Below are 21,180 nucleotides of genomic sequence, written 5' to 3'. Positions count from 1 at the left end.
GGAGGCCCAGGTTGAACTCTACTCAAATGTTTTGTTTTCTATTCTCCCCTCAGGCTCAGGGCATCCATTGTAAGGAAATACTAAAAGTTGCATGGCTTCATTAGCTTGGGATTTGGCATCTGGAGGGCTGCCTGGGACCTGGAGCTATTGGCACACCCTGTTTGGGGACCCTCTCTCTGCAGGCAATTCCCAGGTGCCAAGGAAAGTTACTTATAATGAGGCCTTGCAGAAGGCCTTATTAAACCATTGCAAAAGTTTGAGTTGAAAGAGGCAATTAAAGCCTTGCTCCCCCCCCCCCCCCCCCCCCCCCCCCCGGGAAAGAAGCAATTAGAAGTTTCTGTCACCTTGGAAGGTGCTTGGGAGCTTAGGGAGAGGGGAGGGGCAGTCCTGTGGAATCACCTTTGATTTATGTTTTCAAGTTAAACCTCTGGAGAAATCAGTAGCCTCGTTCTTATTTTCTGTTTATCAGACTCCAGATGATTGCAATCAACTCCCCGCCCCCCCCCCCCACACACACACGCACGCACACCACCAAACAAGGCTCATGCTCTCAGCACTTTTCAGTCATAGACACACTTTCAAAACGTGGGTCCCACATGACCAGAGTCAGGGAGAGTTGACATTCTGTAATGGACCTGGGTCTGACCAACAAGAAAAGGAGGGAGGGAGGGAGAGAGGAGGGAGAGAAAGGGATGGAATTCTACCTTAAAATATGGTGGCCACCTTTTTCAGGACCAGAAGCTGTCCTCACCCACCTGGAAGGGATAAGACCAAAGGAGAGTTTAGGGATTTGGTTTGGGTTTTGCATTAGAAAGATACTTGGACTCATTGCAGGTCTCACCTGGTCCCATGTCCCAGATTGGATTTGTCCAAACACCACCAACTAAAGCAAAGGAGCGAGGAAGTCAATTTGATTGAAAAATTCCTTGTTCTGAGATAGAATTTCCTAGTATTATCTCTTAGAATGTCTTTTGAGATCCTCAAGTCTAAGTCCCTTGTGACACAAAGGAGGAAACTGAGGTACCAAGAGAGGAAGAATCTTGCCCAAGGTCACACATCTAGAAGGGAGCGATGCCAAGATTTAAATCTCAGTTTTCTAATTCTAAATCTGGATAGTAATGTGTGACACAAGAGAATTTAGCCTATAAAGGACACGGTTGAGACTCTGCCTAAGAATTTCCAAAACATGGCTCCTTGCTGCTGCTGAGCAAAGGGAGCAGAGCCAAGAGAACATTGTCCAAATGAACAACAACATTGTGAAGTGATCCACCTGGATGGATGTAGCTCCTCTCAGAGTGACTACGGACGCCACTTTTCACATCCAGATGAAGAAAAACAAACCAAAACAAACTTTGTTCACTTTTTGAAGTGACCCATCATCCTCAGCGTCCCCAATATCAGAACTTATTAGTGTAAATCTTAAAAATCTAGGGTTAAAATAAAATGACAGAAAATATAGGTTAGACACGAACTTTTATTGTCTAGGATTTACTATAAACCTATAGATGGAGGTCATCCATCCAAGATGACCACCCTAAACCAAGAGAGAAGGGAATACTTATCAAAAACAAAGGATGGGAGAAAATTCTTATCGTAAAACCCCTTGGTGGTCTAACTCTGAAGCTTGCACAGTATTAAGTTGCCTAATTGCTCGTCAAAGACTATCATCCTTATACAAAAACTTGTTAGCTCTTCCTAGACTTAAGGTATCATGAGGGCAGGACAAGTTTTCCAGCCTCTGATTATCATCTTCCTGAGTTTGTAATTAGCATAGAGGAAGACATTCATGGATCTGGACTTCTTACCCATTGGCAAAGGTAACTGTAAGTGAAGGCTGAGTATTGTCTAAAGAAATCAGTTTTCCGGGGCACCTAGGTGGCACGGGGGATAGAGCACTGGCCCTGGAGTCAGGAGGGCCTGAGTTCAAATCTTGTCTCAGACACTTCATAATTGCTTAGCTGTGTGACCTTGGGCAAGTCACTCTTAACCCATTGCCTTAAATAAAAAAAAATTTTAAAAAAATAAAAATAAATCAGTTTCTTACCTGTTCCGCCCATTGGCGCTTTTTTTTCGGGGGGGGGGGGTGTTAAATCAGGTGAGGTCCAAGTCATTGAAGTGCAGTCAGGTCCAAAGGTTGACTGAGGGTGGGAAATTCTAGAGATAATTGTGATTCTTTTAAGACAGAGCTCTCTGACTCAGGGGGAGCAAGAAAAGACATAAATTTTTAATTCATAGATTTTCTTAAATTCCTTGTCCTGCAACAATATAGAGGCCAAAGAATCCATCCTTGAACTAGGCAAGCTCCTGGAAGCTAGTGGATATGACACTGACTTTGGAGTCAGGAGGACAGGAGTTTGAATTCAGCCTCACACACTTGACACCTACTAGCTGTTTGACCTTGGCCAAGTCACTTCACCCTGATGACCATACATTCAGGGTCATTTCCAATTTCCCTGATTCCTATCTGTCCACTGGACCCAGATGGTTTTGGAAGACAACATGAGGCTGGTGACTTAGGCCAGCCCCCCTCACTCCAATGCTTGTCATGGCATCACATGTCTGATGTTGTGGTCTTCTTTGAGAAGGAAAGACAAGCATTAGGTAAGCTCCTCCTGAGGAGATGGCAATGGTAGGGAGGGAGAAAGAGGGAAAGAGGGGATAGAAGTCAGGAAGAGAAAGCTTGTTTGACATTTTAAGAAGATAGTCTAATTTTGAGGAAGAGGGATAGCCCTCTTGAGCATTTCTCAAGAGTTAGATTAAGGCCCTACCATCATTCCTGTGGTACTAAGGAGTATACCCATTAACTTGTCCACATTCAGGTTGTTTCAAGCTTGTCTCACAGTGCAGAATGTCCCCTGGGTGGTGAGAAGCACAAATGGAGAAGGCTTTAACCCTCTCTTAGGAGAATGGGTCTTCAGTCTGATGGTGGTGATGGGAACCTAAGGGTGAAGAGTTAAGGCAAAGAAAGTCATCATCTCAGTCCCGCTCATGATGAAATCTCCAGTTGGTTGATTCTTTTCTACGGGTCAGTAGTATTCTCTTGTATCACAGGAAAAAAGGTTACTCTTTTGGGGACCACAGCAATTGAGAGAATGTGGAGGATGGCATTGAAGAAACCAGAGGCCTAGCCTTGGCTGCCAGTGGTGGCATCCAATATCTCTTCCTATTCATGAGTATTCCATGACAGTAGCTCACGATGTGGATAAGCAGCATCGTAGACCACCAATAGGAAGCAGGATGAGTTTTTTCTTAGGTTTTTGCAAGGCAAATGGGGTTAAGTGGCTTGCCCAAGGTCACACATCTAGGTAATTTTTAAGTGTCTGAGGCCGGATTTGAACTCAGGTACTCCTGACTCCATGGCTGGTGCTCTATCCACTGTACCACCTAGCCACCCCAGGATGAGTTTTTTTTAATTAAGATGTTGTCTAGGCTTAGGAACAGGACTGGGAGAGCATTTTGAATAGCATCATATAGACTACATCCAGGCAGGGAAGGATGAGGAGAAGCAAATGTCAGGACCAGTCCCTGCCTTCCTGGAGAGTCAGCCCTGGGCTCCTGGCATCCTGTTGTCAGAGGGAGGCCCCTTTCTTGTCACCTGTCACCAGTTCCACAACTCTTGTCTCCTCTCCCTCCAACAGCCCTGTTTGTAGCATGTGCAGGGACTGATAGGCTTTTATTTGTATTTCCTTTATAGAGGGTTGACTCCTGGACTGTACTTAGCATGGTGCCAAGAACATAGTATTTCATAAATGTCCTGGGTTACAATGGGGCTTCAGACATTGACTTGCTGGATGTCCCTGGGCAAGCCAATTCCCCCTGTCTGCCTCAGCATCCTCATCTGTAAAATGATCTGGAGAAGGAAATGGCAAAACTGCTCTAGTATCTCTGCCAAGAAAACCCCAGATGGGGTCACAGAGAGTCAGACATGACGGAAATGCATGAACACCATCAACAATGTCTATTTGCACTGGAAGGCTTTCTTCTTTCCCTTGCCAGGTCTCCCACCCTTTTAGCCTTTGCACACTTTTTGGTTTTCTGAAGCCTAATCGAGCACTCATCTTATATTGCCCCCTCAAATAACCTCAAGGGTCTGTTGGGCCCACATTTCCCATAACTCCCATGACTCTCATCACGACAGACGTACAACAGACAAATGGACGTCATGTGCAGTTATCCCAATTGGACATGCCAGGGAAATGGCATATGGCAAATACTGACTCCTAGCACACAGAGCAGGAAGGGAATAGGTATCTAAATGGTGCCTACTCTGTGCTGGAAAGTGCTCTACACTCTACAAATATTTCATTTGGTCCTTGCAGTCATCCTCCTCTTTACTTTGGGCTCCTCTGATTAGCTTCTCCCCCAGGTCCTCCCCAGGAGCCTTGGAGCTCCAGCCCATCCCTCCCCTCTGTCCCTCTGATTGGAGGGTGGAGCCATGAACTGAAACCCTTCACTGAAGTAGAGAGCCCTTTCCTACCCCTCCCTCACTCAATCCCTTCCCCCATTAGTAAGCTAGCTCCAGAACCTAGCCCAGGCCCTGGGAGCTGGAAGCACTCTGCTGTTGTTTCTGAGTCATGTATGAGCCAAGTCCATGGGGTTTTCTTGGCAAAGAAAATTGGTTTGCCCTTTCCTCCTCCAATGTGTCACCATTTTAAGATAAGAAACTGAAGCAAATGGGGCTTAAGTGACTTGCCCAGGGTCATATGGCTATTAAGTATCTGAGCCTGGATTGGAACTCAGATCTTCCTGACTCCAAGTCCAGCATCCCATGCACTGCAGTGCCACTGACTCCCAAGATTTAAGTAATAACTTATGCAAATTTAAATAAAAGTCACTATATTAAATCATGGTAAAAAATATCATATACCATAAACACACATACTGTATCACACAACAAAATCCATTGTAGTGGCTCAGCAAGACATGCGTGTTTTTTCAATATTCCATCTATGTATGTGTGTGTGTGTGTGCATCCCCACTCTCTGAGAGTAACATAGGTGACATTTATCTCTTCCCCCAGGGTTCTCCAAGACCTTTAAGGAGATTTGAGGGTGTCTAGTGTCTCTGCCATTGGCTTCAGCCCCAACCAGCAGTGTTCCCTTCATTCTAAGAGTTCCCTCTACTCCGATTCCATTTGCTGTTCTTGTGGTTTATCCTTCGTTTTGGAAGAGGACCAATGACATCATGGGGTGACATCCTGATTGCACGTGAATAGGATTGAAGTGAGGCCAACTGCACAGTCATCCACCTCACTCTCTCCCAATGTTATCAAATTCCAGTGGCAGGACAAAAGTCAAGGTGACTGGCACTGACTCAGGATGCACTGGATGACCTTGGCATCTTCAGTGTCAGACCAACTTCTAGGTCCTCCACAGCTCCTGCTGCAGTCGCCTTCATGATGATTGGAACAAATTGTTCTCATCTGCCCATTTCTCTAAGGAAAAGTCTTCACATGCTTGGGCTAGCTAGACACCCCTCCACCAATATGTTTGAGGTTGAATGCTTTACAGGGGGTACCCATTGCACGTGCTCTAGCTTCTTGGAGCCATGGCTGAGAATTAGGTGCCAGAGGGGCTAGTCCTCCCTGAGCACCCCTCTATCCCAATTTCATTCAACAACTTAACAGGTCAGCTTTTACAAAGAAAGATTTCCTTCAAAGAAACAGTGGGACCAAACGACCCCTGATATCTATAGGGTTCCATTCCTGGCATGCTCCCTCATGCCACCTCAAGCTCTGAGGAAGAAGGTGGGAGTTCAGTTCACAGTTTCACTCAGTTTCTGAGTCCCACTAAGTTCCGAGTCCCAAACTGACCTCATTTCCAGGAACCCTGGCTTTTCGAGGCTTCCAGCTCATCTGGCTGCAAGGGCACCACCAGTCAGGAGTCCAGACCTGCTCCTAGAAGAAAAAAGCAAAAACAGACCAGAGTAAAGCCCATACCCATCCCTGAGGCCTACAGGCCCTCCCTCAGCTCAGGTCACTGCACCCTTGTTAGAGATAAACAGGTCCTCGCCCCCTCTGGAAAGAAGGAGTAAGAGTCTGGGGTAGGTGGTCTGGTGGTTCTAAAGGCAGTTGCTCGCGGTGGCTAGGTTGCACAGTGGATAGAGCACTGGCCCTGGAGTCAGGAGGACCTGAGTTCAAATCTGACCTCAGTCACTTAATAATTACGGAGCTGTGTGGCCTTGGGCAAGCCACTTAACCCCATTGCCTTGCAAAAAAAAAACTAAAGGCAGTTGCTCCCAGGCACATGGCAACTGATCACTGGTATCATTTGGCCATGCCTCCTCCCCCTCCCACATCTTGTGCACTTGGAACCCAGTTTTGGTCCCCAGTTCAGATGGGTCCTTGGGGGTGGCAGAAGCAGCGGCCTTTCTCTTATATCTCCAGGGTCAAGCAGAACTCTGCAAACATCATCCTACACAATCCTACACGGACAAATGAAAATCACATTTATCTCTTTTATCCCAGACAAGCCTCGCTCCCTGGTGCACCCCCACCCTATCCCCATCTGAGAGATAAGTCTGTAACATTTCAGCCTTCCCAGGTTTCTTCTCAATATGTTCCCTCAATCCTAGGAGCCCCCTACACCCAGGTCCATCTGATCACTTAATACTGAAATGACTTTTACTTCAAAGGCATTCCCCACCCTCAGGTCATACTCACCCCTCTTCCAGCCTCACTTCAGTCTCTGAGTTTCCCAGTTTAACTTAGTCCTAGCTAGAACACAATCCCATCTAGTTCCAAGGCAGTTAGGTAGAACTGGATAATGTGCCAGGCCTGGAATAAGGAAGACCTGAGTTCAAATCCAGCTTTAGATACTACCTAGCTATATGACTTTGAGCAAATCACTGAACTGCTGTCTTCCTCAGTTTCCTCAACTGCAAAATGAGAATTATAGCAGCTACTTCCCAAGCTCTTGGTGGGGTTCAAATGAGACAATAAAATAAATGCTTGCTCCTTTCTCTTCCCCCCTCTCCCTTCCTAGTCTGAACCCCAGGACCCTGAACTCAAGTTCCAGTCACCTTTGCTTCATAGGGCTCCCATGTGGCAATATCCAGCCTGGATATTCCTTGGATTCCTTGGATAATATCCAAAACCCAAGGTCATCAGGGTTCAAGTCCAAGTCCAGTGGGAATTCCACCACCTGTGCCCAGAACTAACTACAAAGGACAAATGAAGCTGACCGGCTGTAGGACCTAAAAATGGGCAAGGTTTCCTCTCAACCACTTCAGTTCATGGCGCCTAATCTTCAAATGAATAGGATCTTTACTTTTTTCAAACAGTCAGAAAGAGCAGAAGATTGTCCCAGGCTGGTATTTGTAAAGTTTTAACTCAAAGGCCAACTAACCAGGAGGAGACTCTAAAGGGAGTAAAGAAGCAAGAACCTTAGAACTGGGAGAAATGATGACTAATAGCCAATGGCTTGGGGAGATCCAGAAGTCTTCCCCTTTTTCAAAAGTCTTCCTTTCTAGACTGTCACTAAAGGACAAGACTGATGATAAGGGGCAGCTAGGTGGTACTACAGTGGATAGAGCACCAGCTCTGGAGTCAGGAGGGCATGAGTTCAAATCCAACCTCAGACATTTCATAATTACCTAGCTGCATGACCTTGGGCAAGTCACTTAACCCCACTGCCTTGTTTAAAAAAAAAAGACTGATGATAGGATGAACATTCTTATCACAAGGAATTTAATCTAAGTTGTAACTCTGACCCACTGTGTTCTAATCAGATTTGGGTGTGGGATATAGATCCATGGTCTAGATTCCCCCCAAGACTGGAGATGATTTGGAAGAAAATGGCATGATCAAAATCAATCTCTTAGCCCCTCACTGGAATAGGTCCACCTCTCATTGTAATATCCATTCTCTTATTAATTTTAAGCAATCAGAATTGATTGTCAGTCTCAAGAACTGCGAGCCCACCATCGTGATTCATCTTGGTCCAAGACAGACAATTAAGTGATCATCTGTATTATTAATCAAATCAATCCTCACCCAGAAACTTTATCTCTTGAACTCTAAACATCATGGAGCCTGTGAGTTAAAGGAAAAATAACTTGCACTGGGATGGTTTAGGGAAAGAGTTTGGCTTCTTCACATGGGGGACTTGGGGCCTGATGCAAGGGACTTCTCTCTTTCCTTAACCCCTGTAATCTGGTCTCTACTTCCCCAGAAATCAGTTGAAAGATCCCTCTCCAAGGCTCCTAACCACCTTGTCGTTGTCAAATCCCACAGCTTCGGCTCAACCCTTCTTATTTGGCCACTTCCTTCTGGATTATCTCTCTTCCCTTGATGTCCAGGCACTGATGCATCCCAGCTCTCCTTCACACTCCCTGGGTCTCTTGCTGGTTCTTCTTCCTCCCCTTGCCCTCTAAATGGAAGTTGTCACCAAGGTCCTTTTCTCAGTTCTGTTCTCACTTTCTCTCTCTTACCTCCTTTGGTGATCAGATCCACAGCCACAGCTTCAGCAATCCTCATCCTTTAACCAAAACAGCAGACCCATATTTCTTTTTTGAAATTGGGTTTTATCTTTTATTGTGATTAACTTGGAAAAAAACAAACAAATATGAGAATCTCCACCTACAAAAAAAAAGAGAAAGAATATAAATGGAACCTTGACTTGGGTCCATGAGGTTAGATTTATACAACAAGGCTTGAATTCACAGTGATTTCACTTATTTGTAAAATGGTTCCTGCTTGTGGTCCCAGTAAGCCACAGCCTGTGCTTGGAAAGATCCCTCCTTTCTGTGTGACCACAAAGAGACACCTAGAAACAGAAGGACAGGGTTGGTCATAGGAATTTAGGAGAAATAATCCAGAAACTCTGTTCTTAAAGAAAAATAGAAATGGAAGTAAGGCTGGGGTGGGGTCTAGTCTGCCCATCATTTCTCCCTTTGCACTCCTGCTCCAGTTGAGTAACCCTCAGTAAATCACTTAACCTCTGTCTGTTTCCTCATCTGTAAAATGGGGGAGAATATAGTCCCCCACCTCTCAGAGTTCTGAGGATCAAATAAGATACTAATCATGAAGTACTTAGCACAATCCTTGACCCATAGAAGATGCTTCATAAATGTTCGTCTTCCCTTCCTTTTCCTCAAGTGTTCCAAATTCCTACCATTGCCATATTCCCCCTTCCAAGGGCTGCTCAAGGGTGAAACTGCAAATTGCATTATCCAGACTTTGATTTTGGATTGAAGTCTTTAAAAACCCATCTGCTCAATCCAACATGTTGGTTTCAAGGCTCCCCTGCATGTCTTTGTTTCCTTCAGAGTCTCCTTCTGTTCTATTCTGGGCATTTTTCACAAAGTTTGTCTCCCTCTCCCCTACACCTCCTCAAAAATCAATTTTCCCCTTGTAACAAGTTCCCATCTAGGCAGAGAGAACGTACCCACCTATTGTCTATGGTATGTCTCCTTTGGTACCTGTCAGAGGCAGAATGGACCAGCATCATCACCTCCCTTCTCAGAAGGAGGAAGACTCATTACCAACCTTTTAAAATTATGGCAAGACATTGCATTGAACAGAATTTCAAAGTTGTTTTACTTTAAAATGGTGTAATCATTGTTTAGCTGGTTCTTCCTCTCTGGTTTGCCTAAACAACTAGGCACCTCTTGCCTCTATTCACCACAAGGAGTCTACGCAATTTGCTAAAGAATATCCTGGATTTTTCTTGACATCTCAGTGGACGTGATGGCCAAACATCACCCAGGCTGTCCAGCTGGCATCACACTTGGGGAAGGTAATGGAAATAGGTTAGTTTTTCCATTATATCTTTCTTTTTTAATTTTTTTTTAAGTTTTTGCAAGGCAAACAGGGTTAAGTGGCTTACCCAAGGCCACACAGGTAGGTAATTATTAAGTGTCTGAGACTGGATTTGAACCCAGGTACTCCAGACTCCAGGGCCGGTGCTTTATCCACTACGCCACCTAGCTGCCCCCCATTATATCTTTCTCTGAAGTCAAAATAACATTTATTCCTCTTATTCAAAGTTCTTTATTTGTTGTATAGCATAACCGGTTTACATCCCCATGTACTTCTCAGTGATGACTCCTTTAAATGTGAGGTTTCACTAAAGAGTAAGTTAAAAATTAACTGAAATAATAAAGTCAACAAAAGCATAGGATTTTAAACAAATGAACCTCATTCCTGTAGACTACCAACCAAACCAGTAGACATAGAAATTCTTTTCAAGAGCATTCTAGAATGTGGAGGTCCTTCAACAAGACACCTGGGACTATAGGAATGCAGCTACCAGAAACATTAGGAGAGAAATGATCATTAGGAACCAATGATTTGGGAAAATCCAGAGCTTCCCCCTCCTTTTCCTAAAGTTCTAATGTTATAAGTTCAGTCTCTTGAAGGAGACTGCTTGAAGGAGTCAGTGGTGAAATTGAACTAAGACCTTACCCTGGTGGGAGCTATTGTGTCTGCTCAGGCTTAGGTGAGGGATCAGTTCTTTGAAGAGATTGTCCAAAACTGGGGGTGGTCTGAGTATAGAAATAGTCTGTCCAAAGGTGACATGATGTCTCTCTTGGCTCACTTCCCATGATGTTGCCCAATCAGAGTTGATTGCCATTGCTACTGCTCAGGAATAACTACTCTTCAAAGGGTATATCAACTGTGAGGCTGATGCCATGATGGGCTTTGATCTAAGATAGAGATCATCCTCTTATTGGTAACATGCTGGTCTTATTCATAAATGATTAAATTACCCAGAAACTATGTTTTTCAAACCTTTTTAATCATCACAATGGCTAGGTCATGTCAAAACAATAAAAATGACATTACTGCCCAATTTTGTTCCCTTATTCAATGATATTCCATTTACATTACCAAAGAACTGCTTTGTAGATCTAGGAAAAAAGAATAATGAAATTCATCTGAAGGAATAAAAGGTCAAGAATCTCAAGAAAAATAATGGAGAGGAAAAGTAGAAAGGGGGTCTGGCAGTGCCCATGCTCAACAGTTGAATGATCTATAAAGTATAAAGAATAATAAAAGATTTGGATCTGCTCCAAACCTGGAGTGGCCAAGCAATGGAATAGATTCTGGTGTAGCAATCAGAAACAAGCACAGCAACTCCTGGGGGAAGGACTAGGGCCTGGGACAAAAACTCTACAGAGATGCAGCATCTCAAACCATCTACCAGAAAATCGAGGTAGCTAAGAGCTGGCTTCCTATATGATATATGTTTTTCTCACAACACTCAAGTCAAGTCAGTAAACATTTAGGAAACAATTACTAGGTTCTAGGTGCTCGACTAGGTTCTGGGAACACAAAAACAAGCAAAAAGAGACAATCCATGCTATCAAGAGCTTACATTCTGGGGCAGCTAGGTGGTGCTACAGTGGATAGAGCACCAGCCCTGGAGTCAGGAAGACCTGAGTTCAAATCTCAAACCCTTGATATTCACTAGTTCACTGCAATTGCCTCACCAAAAAAGAGCTTATATTCTATAGAGGAAAACCAAATAAAAAAGGAAGCTACAAAGGGGGATGAAGATGTTCTCTGATTCCTTCAGAGAAGAATAAAGGAGTGAACATGGCTGCCCTAAGCAGAAATGCAGGTTCCAGGAAGAACTGACAGATTAGAGGAAGGGAGGTCCCAGGGATAGAGGTACCCACGAGGAAGTTGTTACTCCATACCTACATTTTACACATGAGGAAACTGAGTCGAAAGAGTTTAAGTGACTTGCTTAAGGTTGTACAACTAGTAAGTAGCTGAGGCAGGATTTGTTTGAACTCAGGTTCTAAACCCAGAGCTCTCTGCACTATATTCCTGGAATATCAAAATTAAATTAGGAGTAGTAAGAAAGAATTTCCCCTTCAGATATGAACTGTTCATAAATTTATGGAAGTATGAAGCAGGTATACCCAATTCTTTGGGCACTTGCTGGGAGAGACCATGAAGTGAGGTTTCACTCAATTTTAATAAGACCCAGGGAATGGAGCCAAACAGCCCAAAAGCTGCAAAGACAATTCTCCAAAGGGTACAGAGACAGAGGGTGTGAGTACAGGGGATTGGGTGATGAAGAAAGGCAAGCCATGTGAGGAAGAGGAAGGGAAGAGGTGAGTCTAAGGGCTCCTAAAAAGGAGGGTTTTGGGGGAAACAGACTAATTTTTACCAACATACCAAATCATCTCAAAATTGTCAGTAAAACTTAAAAGTTTACATGCTCACAACTTCTCAAAATGTTCAGCCCCATTTCTGTCCTGTTGCTCTTCTGGAATAGGCTTGAAATTCATTTTAGAGACTGAAATTATAAAATACAGAACCTCCAGAGACGTGTAATTCACTACTTCAACACTGTCATTTGAAAATACTTTCTAAAATGCCAAGATAGAGTTCTCTGTTTCCACACATATTACTGGAAGGGGTTTGGGGGTTGATCTATGATAACAACTTGGCCATGATGCTCCTTTGATCTTTGATCTGTGATAACAATTCGTCCATGATGCTCCTTTGATGTTTGGAATAGTTTGTACAGGACCTCCAGGGGCCTTTGAGATTTTACTTCCTGCTATTACAGTTTTATATTAGCTACTATAGTGACTAGAAGGGGATGAGGGACAAAGGGACCAGAACGAGCTGCAATCTAAATGCAAGATCTGTGGATAGGGGAGAGTTCTTGGCTGAACCAAGTACAAAGAAGGGCACAAAAGCTAAAAGGGACAATTTTAATTATAAAAAAATTTAAGAGGGTTGTAAAATAAAGACCCATGTCAGGTCAGCTGAGAAGTCTGCATTCATAACCGTAACTTTGTTATTGCTTTTGTGTACCAGGCTGGAAGATGAACCAGAAGACACTATAAACCAACTTCTTTAGTATTATCAATGAACTTCTTTAGTATTATCAATGAAGACCTTTCCCAACCAATGCTCTCTGATGAGGGATAAGGGCTGTGTCCTGGTATATATTTCAAAGGTCTGGGATTATATTTGACAGAGGACAAAATTAGGAATAAGATGGAAAAGTTCTATATGAAAACCAATTTGACCTCCATTTAAGAAAGTATTTTCAAATGACAGAGTTGAAGTAGTGAATTTCACTTCTCTGGGGGTTCTGTATTTTAGAAACTATAGAGACACATTCTTCAAATATGTACCAATGACTTAATACTCCTCATCCAAAACCCCTTGTTCAACAGTTGCTGAATTTTTAGCCATATTTGACAGCTGTAGAGCATCTTAAAATCTACCAAGTGGTTGGCAGACATTCCCATCGACACAGTTGCACCACAGTGACTCTTGTATAGGTATAAGACTGAGAGCAGTGAAGAGACTGACCAGTGGTCACACAGACAAAACAATAAAGATACCCTGTTGGTCTTCATAATACCTGCCAGGCCCATCGCAAGCTAGGAATACCCAGGCTTGTTGCTTTTGCATGCCAGAGAGGGATCATTCTTCTTGTAAATACACTATTTGTTCTGCAGTTGTACTTCCTGGAGTTGTGAGCTATGGGCATTTTCTTCCATAAATTTTTAATATCAAAATAAAGTCAGTGACAGAAAAAAGAAAACAGCAGAATCCGACAAAAAAACTGAAGAGGTTTCCAATGCACAAATTCAGGGGAGTTAAAATTAGAAGGAGCAAAGGGAACTGGGAAAAAAAACACCTTTGCAGCAAGTTTCTTTGCAAAGGCCTTTTATCTAAGATAAGACTTTCTGGCCTTGCAACATTACAATTACATAATATGTCTGTTCCTAATGTGGGAAATAAGCTAATAATTATTAAATTTGTTTTTCCAGGATCAGAAGTAGGATAAGAAGATTAGGAATAGATTTAGGGAGAAAACAGAACCAGGAACAGATAGTATTTCTTGTTTAGAAACAGAGTAGGGGGGGGCTAGGTGGCATAGTGGATAAAGCACCGGCCTTGGAGTCAGGAGTACCTGGGTTCAAATCCAGTCTCAGACACTTAAAAATTACCTAGCTGTGTGGCCTTGGGCAAGCCACTTAACCCCCATTTGCCTTGCAAAAAAAAAAAAAAAGAAACAGAGTAAGGGCTGGTGCTCAGGTCCGACTTCATGACAGCGATAGCTTTAGTGTAATCCACACGCATTGCAAGGTCTAAGTAAGCTTAAGAAGACGGATAGTGACAGTTTGGACAGTTGAGAGCTAGACTGGAATCTGAAATTGACTCCTGACTGGTGACATCAGACAAGGAAGACACTAGACATACTCAACTTTCCATCGATGATGGATTTGAAGTGTTCAATACGAGGCTCCTTCCCTAAGTTTGACCTATTGAATGAAGCATAGGAGAAAATTCCACAGACAAGCAAGGTGCCCAGGAATATTTTGTACTATGAAAGACAGATTGCAAGGACATCCCAAAGGTCTGTTACATGCTTCAGGCTAAACCCAACAGCAGAACTGCCAGTGCCAACCATGCTAGCATGTCCAACTCCACCCCTATGTTAACAGACCATCCTCTGTCTCCCTGCATGGCTCTTCAGGAAGACCCCTATACAACCAGGAGCTGGGGTGGGGGGTAGTACTGTCTACTGAAAAAAACAAAACACAATTTCAATGAGCTCATTCTTGGTCCTGGTCCTGATCCATAAATAAAGCAAAAGAGAAAGGAAACTCAACACAGGATAGGTCTTACAGGATAACAAGTAGGAAGACCTAATTGGGTGGCTCCTTGGACATTTGTAACTCAGACAGCAGAAACAACATCATACAGGGAAGTCAACGGTAAAATCTGAAATAACAGTGTGGAGTATAATAAAAGAGACTGAGGCAGAGCTCTGACTCAAAGGCTCTTTATTAAAGTTTCCATGTTTCCCTCTAATGAAGTAGATCTCAGATCTTCCTCATGATCTGAGAGACCCCTGGTTCCTGGGAGGCATGGTAAAAGAAAGAATATCATTGGGTGACAGACTTTTCTCTTGAAGGCCAAAATGACATATTAGCGTGTCTCAGGTTGGGTGAAACTTGGGGCATCTTCACTGACCAAGAAGTCCTAAGATGATCATGTGCTTATGTTAGATAAGAGAGGGTGGTCTAGAGGCATAAAAATATGTTGGCGGACTTTCCAAAACATCAAGACATCCTACTCATGCTGAGTTTGGATATGAAATTTGAGCAAAAGAGGACAGAGAGAACTTTGTCAGCATTCTTGTGGTTGTGCAAGTGAGTTTCATAACTTGGCAAACAAGTAATGAACATTAAAGTTTGAGGTACACTTTAAGAACCTATCAGGGTGCCCAAGTTAAATGAAGAAAAGATCAAATATGTAAACAACCGTATCTCAGAAAAAGAAATTCAACAAGCCATCATTGACCTCCCTAAGAAAAAAATCTCCAGGGCCTGATGGATTCACAAGTGAATTCTACCAAACATTTAAGGAACAACTGGTTCCAATTCTATATAAACTCTTTGGAAAAATAGGGAAACATACATGGAACTCTGCCTAACTCTTTCTATGAAACCAATAAGGTGCTGTTACCTAAACCAGGAAGAGTTAAAGCAGAGAAAGAAAATTATAGACCTATTTCTCTGATGAATATAAATGCAAAAAATCTTAAATAAAATCTTAGCAAAATGATTACAACAAGTCATCACCAGGATAATACAATATGCTCAAGTAGGATTTATTCCAGGAATGCAGGGTTGGTTCAATATTAGGAAAACTGTTAGTATACTCAATTATATCAACAACAAACCTATCAGAAATCATATGATCATATCAATAGATGCTGAAAAAGCTTTTGACAAAATACAGCATCCATTCCTATTTAAAACACTAGAGAGTGTAGAAATAAATGGACTGTTCCTTAGAATAATTAGCAGTAACTATCTGAAACCATCAACAAGCATTATATTCAATGGGGAGAGGCTAGAGGCATTCCCAATAAGATCAGGGGTGAAACAAGGGTGCCCATTATCACAACTACTATTCAATATTGTATTAGAAATGTTAGCATCAGCAATTAGAGAAGAAAAATAAATTGAAGGAATTAGAATTGGGAAGGAAGAGACAAAACTCTCACTCTTTGCAGATGACATGATGGTGGGGATGTAAATGAAGGAGGATAGGATGGACCATGGGGGGAGAGTGGTCAAATATAACACATTTTCTTTTTTACTTCTTGCAAGGGGCTGGGATTGGATGGCCTGTCTGGGACCATAGGGCCAGGTGGATGCTGGGCCTAAGGGGTGGTATGGGGGCTCACGGCCTCTTGGCCCCAGGGCCAGGGATCTGTCTGCTGTGCCACTCAGCTACCCTACAGCAGAGACAGAGTGAAAGGAGAGAGAAAATATAGTACATGGTAGTGGAGATATATGAAAGGAGGGAGTTGCAATCAGCAATGGCAATAGTGGAAAAATATGGAAGCAACTTTTGTGATGGACTTATCATAAAAATGTGATCCACCTGAGACAGAGTTGGTGATGTTGGAACACAGACTGAAACACATTTATTATTATTATTATTATTATTATTATTATTATTATTATTATTATTATTATTGGGGAGTACAGGGCAAACGGGGCTGGGTGACCTTCCTGAGGCCTCATAGCAGGGTGATCATTGGGTGTCTGAGGCCAAATTTGGACCCGGGTGCTCCTGGCTCAAGGGCCAGTGCTCTGTCTGCCACCTTGCCACCCCTACTATTATTACTATTTTATTTTATTTTGGGTCTTTTTTTCATTTTTGCAGGGCAGTGGTTTGGGGTGGCTTACATGTCACACAGCTGGGTGATTGTTGAGTGTATGGGGCTGGATATGGGCCTGGCTCCAGGGCTGGTGCTCTGTCCACTGCGCCACCTGGCCATACCTACAATTCTTACTATTATCTTTTTTAATTTTAATTTTTTCTCTCCCCTTTACTTTATCACTCAAACGAGTCTATATTTTTGGGGGAGGGCATATTTTGTTTACTCTTAAACAAAAATATTTTATTAATGTATAAAAAATTATTTGTACAAAATGAGAATAAATATTAAATTTAAAAAAAAAACAAAAAAAGTAAAATCAGCCAAATGGAAAAAAAGAAATGAACTTCAAAAGAAAAAAGTGATCAACTCATCAAAAAGTAAAATTATCCAACTGGAAAAAGAAAATAGTTGAAGAAAATAAAACTCGGAAAATTAGAATTGGAGAAATGGAATCTAATGGTTCTATGAGACAGCAAGATTCCATCAAACAAAACCAAAAGTCTAAAAAAAAAAAAAAAAAGAAGGATATATATATATAAAGTATCTCTTAGGAAAAATGACTAATCTGTAAAATAGATTCAGGAAAGATACTTTATCAATTATTGATCTATCTGAAAACCATGATCAGAAAAAGAGCCTGGAAAATATCATGTGAGAAATTATCATGGAAAATTGACTTATTATCCTAGTACAAGAATATACTTAATCCTTGAAATATTACATTAAAAACTCCCAGAAATAGATCCCAAAATATGAACGCCAAGGAATATTGTAGCCAAATTTCAAAATTTTCAACTAAAGGATAAAATACTGCAAGCTGCAAAAAGAAGCCATTTAAATACCAGGGAGTCCCAGTCAGGAACATACAGGACTCATCAGCTTCAATGCTGAATGATCAGAGAGCCTGAAATATGAGATTCTGGAGGGCAAAGGATTTTGTTTAACTACCAAAAATCAACTACATTGAAAAATTCAGGTGGTATTTCTATTGGGACAACTGGGGAGTGTACCTGAACAAAGGGTGTTGAGTATAAATTGATTTTGATGTGATGATATTTATAGCTTTTAAAATCTATTTCTATCAAGACAGTTGAAAAGAGTAGACTTTGACAGAGCATGGGGGGGGTAGAAAGACAGGTAGAAAACAAGTAAGATGATAAAAGGATTACGCTGGGAGAAGAAAATGGGGGCTTGAAGAGTTAAAAAAGATCTATTATAGTAGAGGGAAAATAGGGAAATAGGTGAAAGGACATGGTGAGATAGCTAGAGTGATTTCTGCAATGATCTGTCCATTCTACCATCTCAATTTAAGAATTTAAGGAAAAGATGGTAGAAAATATGTGTATGGATGTATTTATATAAACATATGTATATTTGTAATATAATATGGACTTGCATATATATTGTATATGGAATATATGCACCATATATTATATGTTGAATATATTAAATTAAATATCTTATACACACACAAATACAAAACTACATACTCTCAAACTGTTTCCCTAAATATTTTCCTTTCAACTACCTTAATGTGCCAGGGTAGTTTTCACTGTCTTTTATAGCACAGATCCATACTGCATTTAACACTACTCTTTTATTACATCTGTAGTGAGTTACAAGTCTGTATTTTTGTACTTAATTCTAGCTAGATTTTAAAAAATGAATTCTGAGAGATAACACAGATGAATTTTATTTAAAAAAATTATTGAATACCTAAAGCATATAGTACACTATGGTGAAGAGTATATAGAATAAAAAAATGTAAAGTATAATCCCAATCCTCCAGGATTTCAGAATCTAGTTGAAGATAAAGAATCCAAATCTGTGGACCAGTTATATAACAATGCAAGGAGGGATAATCCTTGGTTACATTCAGAACAGTGAAACTTGACTGTAAACTCTATGAAGGCAAGGTTTGTGTCTTACATATAATGTGTTTCTCTGCTAGGATTATATCACCTCTAATTAACTGATTAATGTTATACTTTAGCAATATTTTGTATATACCTCAGTAATCAGAGAGGTAGAATGTGAGTGTATATAGAGGGATAAATGTGAAGAAAGGCCTGAGTTTGAATTCTACATCCATGTGAACCATTGTGGGCAATAGAATTAAGACACAGTGGAAGAAGTGAGATTTGAACTGTGCCTAGAAAGAAAAGAAAAATTTAGAAAGAACAAGTGTTAGGGAGAATGGCTTTTCAGGAGAGGAGAAAAACATAAGTAATGACTGGTGTTAGATGTGAGCAAAAACATATCCACTTGTTATAAGAGTTGAATTGAAAATTATAGCTAGTTTTTAAAAAAAAGATAAAATACAGGCATTCTTTAACCTACAGGTGCTTTGTATTATAAAAATACAAATTGTATTATTTCATTTGTCAATTAGTTGTTTATAAATAAAAATGCATTTAAAAAAAAAGAAGCATTTGGACTCAATGGTAGATCCACTGTTACCAAAATAGTAACTTCAGTTGTTGGAAATCCATCCCTAGTATCATTTACTTCTCCTGAAGAAGGAGTTTGCTGGAGACACAGCAATAATATAGTTCCTGGGCCAGGTGGATATGGAAAAACTTGATCCCAAGGGACACATACATCATATGTCAGCTTCTCTGCCGGGAATGTCCCCCAACAAATCAATGATTACTTCCCTCGGTGTTATGGCTGGAAGCCCAGCTCATGTCACTGCAGGACCCTTTAGAAGTTCTTTCCTCCACCATCCCCAAACACACAATGTTCACATTACACCATGAATTGGGGCTATTCTTCAACTAGTCCTACTCAGAAATCTTTCAGTCCTGAGCACTGATATTTATGTAGAGGTAAGATGGCATTGTTCCTTCAACCCCATGGTTTTAAATTTAATTTTTGGAAGTGATAATCGACCCTCAAATGAGGCTATGAGCTCTATGAAAAGAGAACTAATGACTTGACCTATTTGGATGAGCTAGCCATAGTGAATAATAGATGGGCAGGACTACCTATTAATGGGACAAAACATGCATTCTTATTGATTGGTGGCCAAAAAAGAATTCCAGGTAATACCACGGATGTCAGAGAATATATATATATCTGTACCCCAGAATTCCACACTACAAATGTGGTTAGTGATTCAGTGATTACTATGACGTCTGATTAGGACTCCACAACTAGTGTGAAACCATTACTCTGGCAGAAACCAGATGCAGAAAAATTTTTGTTTTACCTGCATCCTTTTTGACCCTAAGAATGGCAGAGTCCCCCAAGAGAACCCTCAGTCTCTTGGATAGAACAAGCAAAAAGCATAGAAAGAGCTAGCATGGAACTCCTGTATCTCCCCTATAAATTGGGAGGAGTGAACTTGCTGTTGCTGACTGTGGCATTCCATATTAGACAGAGAGCTCATGGGGTGAAACTGCCAGCCTCGACAGACCCGGGCTGGCTTTTCCACTGTTTCCTCAGTGATATGGTAAAGAAGAGGACTGGGCCACAGCAGCCAGCCACAGGACCTGGTCATTTATTTGAATAGCTATCTGGAGGAGGAGTTTGGCAAAGAGGGCCCAGTCTTTGGCTGGCCTCTCCCCAGTTGTCCACAAAGATATGAACCCAGTGGGGCGGGGGCAACCAAGATAGTTTTTCTTTTTTTTTTTAATTTTTATTTATTTAAAGCAATGGGGTTAAGTGGCTTACCCAAGGCCACACAGCTAGGTAATTATTAAGTATCTGAGGCCAGATTTGAACTCAGGTCCTCCTGACTCCAGGGCCGGTGTTCTATCCACTGTGCCACCTAGCCGCCCTCTAGATATTTTTTTAGCCCAGGATTTTAAAGTTGTGTTTAGACCATTTTAAAAGCAATAGCCAATCAGTGTAAAGTGTTGGTCATCCAGAGGTTGCAATTTGGAATGGATCCTTTGTGGGTAGGCAGCCTGGCATTTTGTCCACAAGAGGGGGAGGTTAGAATGGAACCAGGAGGTCTGGCCTGGGTATGGGATACCAAATGAAATGCTGCTCCAAGTTCTTTGCCACTGCAATCCCTCACTTTCAGAGTCCCAGAACAACAGAGGTTTGGCCAAAAATGCTCTGCTCCAGGATTGGAGAAGACCTTGCAACCTGATTTGATGATCTTGCTCAAGCATGTCAACTATGCTGTCTCTAGAAAGAGAGACCCATCAACTAGTGAGTCAGTATCTAGCTCAGGTAGTCTCCAGAGTGGGTGGTGATGCAATAAAAATGGGGACTGGGGGAGACTAGAATCCAACCAGTGACTTGGAGATATAGATATAGATGACAGAGAGAGAGAGAGAGAGAGAGAGAGAGAGAGAGAGAGAGAGACAGAGACAGAGACAGAGACAGGGAGAACTAGAACAAGAAGAAAGAGGAGGCAGAGGAGAAAGGGAAGGAGAAAGAGATCATTTCACTAGGGTGAGAAATTATACAGAGTAAATATAAATGAAAGATTATGAGTGTCTTTGGGGAGGTGGAGGGTCAGCTAGATGGCACAATGGATAGAGTGCCAAGCCTGGAGTCAGGA

At 41.8% G+C, this 21,180-nt stretch overlaps 1 long non-coding RNA gene across 3 annotated transcripts in view; it reads right to left on the bottom strand.

The window, feature by feature from the left end:
- Positions 1–539: 539 nt before the first annotated feature.
- Positions 540–21,180, bottom strand: part of LOC141500689 (uncharacterized) — a 42,283-nt gene continuing 21,642 nt past the window's right edge. The window contains exons 2-6 of one of the 3 annotated variants that reach the window (XR_012472000.1): positions 8,431–8,578; positions 6,662–6,775; positions 5,813–5,896; positions 842–2,939; positions 540–755 (exon numbers count right to left, since the gene is read on the bottom strand). This is a non-coding gene — a long non-coding RNA (uncharacterized LOC141500689). Of the gene's footprint in view, positions 2,940–5,812; positions 5,897–6,661; positions 6,776–8,430; positions 8,579–21,180 lie in introns of all 3 variants that reach the window. The other 2 variants (XR_012471999.1, XR_012472001.1) reach the window with 2 other exon arrangements.

The sequence above is a fragment of the Macrotis lagotis genome, chromosome X (assembly GCF_037893015.1).
Source record: "Macrotis lagotis isolate mMagLag1 chromosome X, bilby.v1.9.chrom.fasta, whole genome shotgun sequence".
Lineage (NCBI taxonomy): Eukaryota > Metazoa > Chordata > Mammalia > Peramelemorphia > Peramelidae > Macrotis > Macrotis lagotis.
The sequence above is the reverse complement of the archived record's forward strand: the minus strand, read 5'-3'. Positions and strand labels throughout refer to the sequence as shown.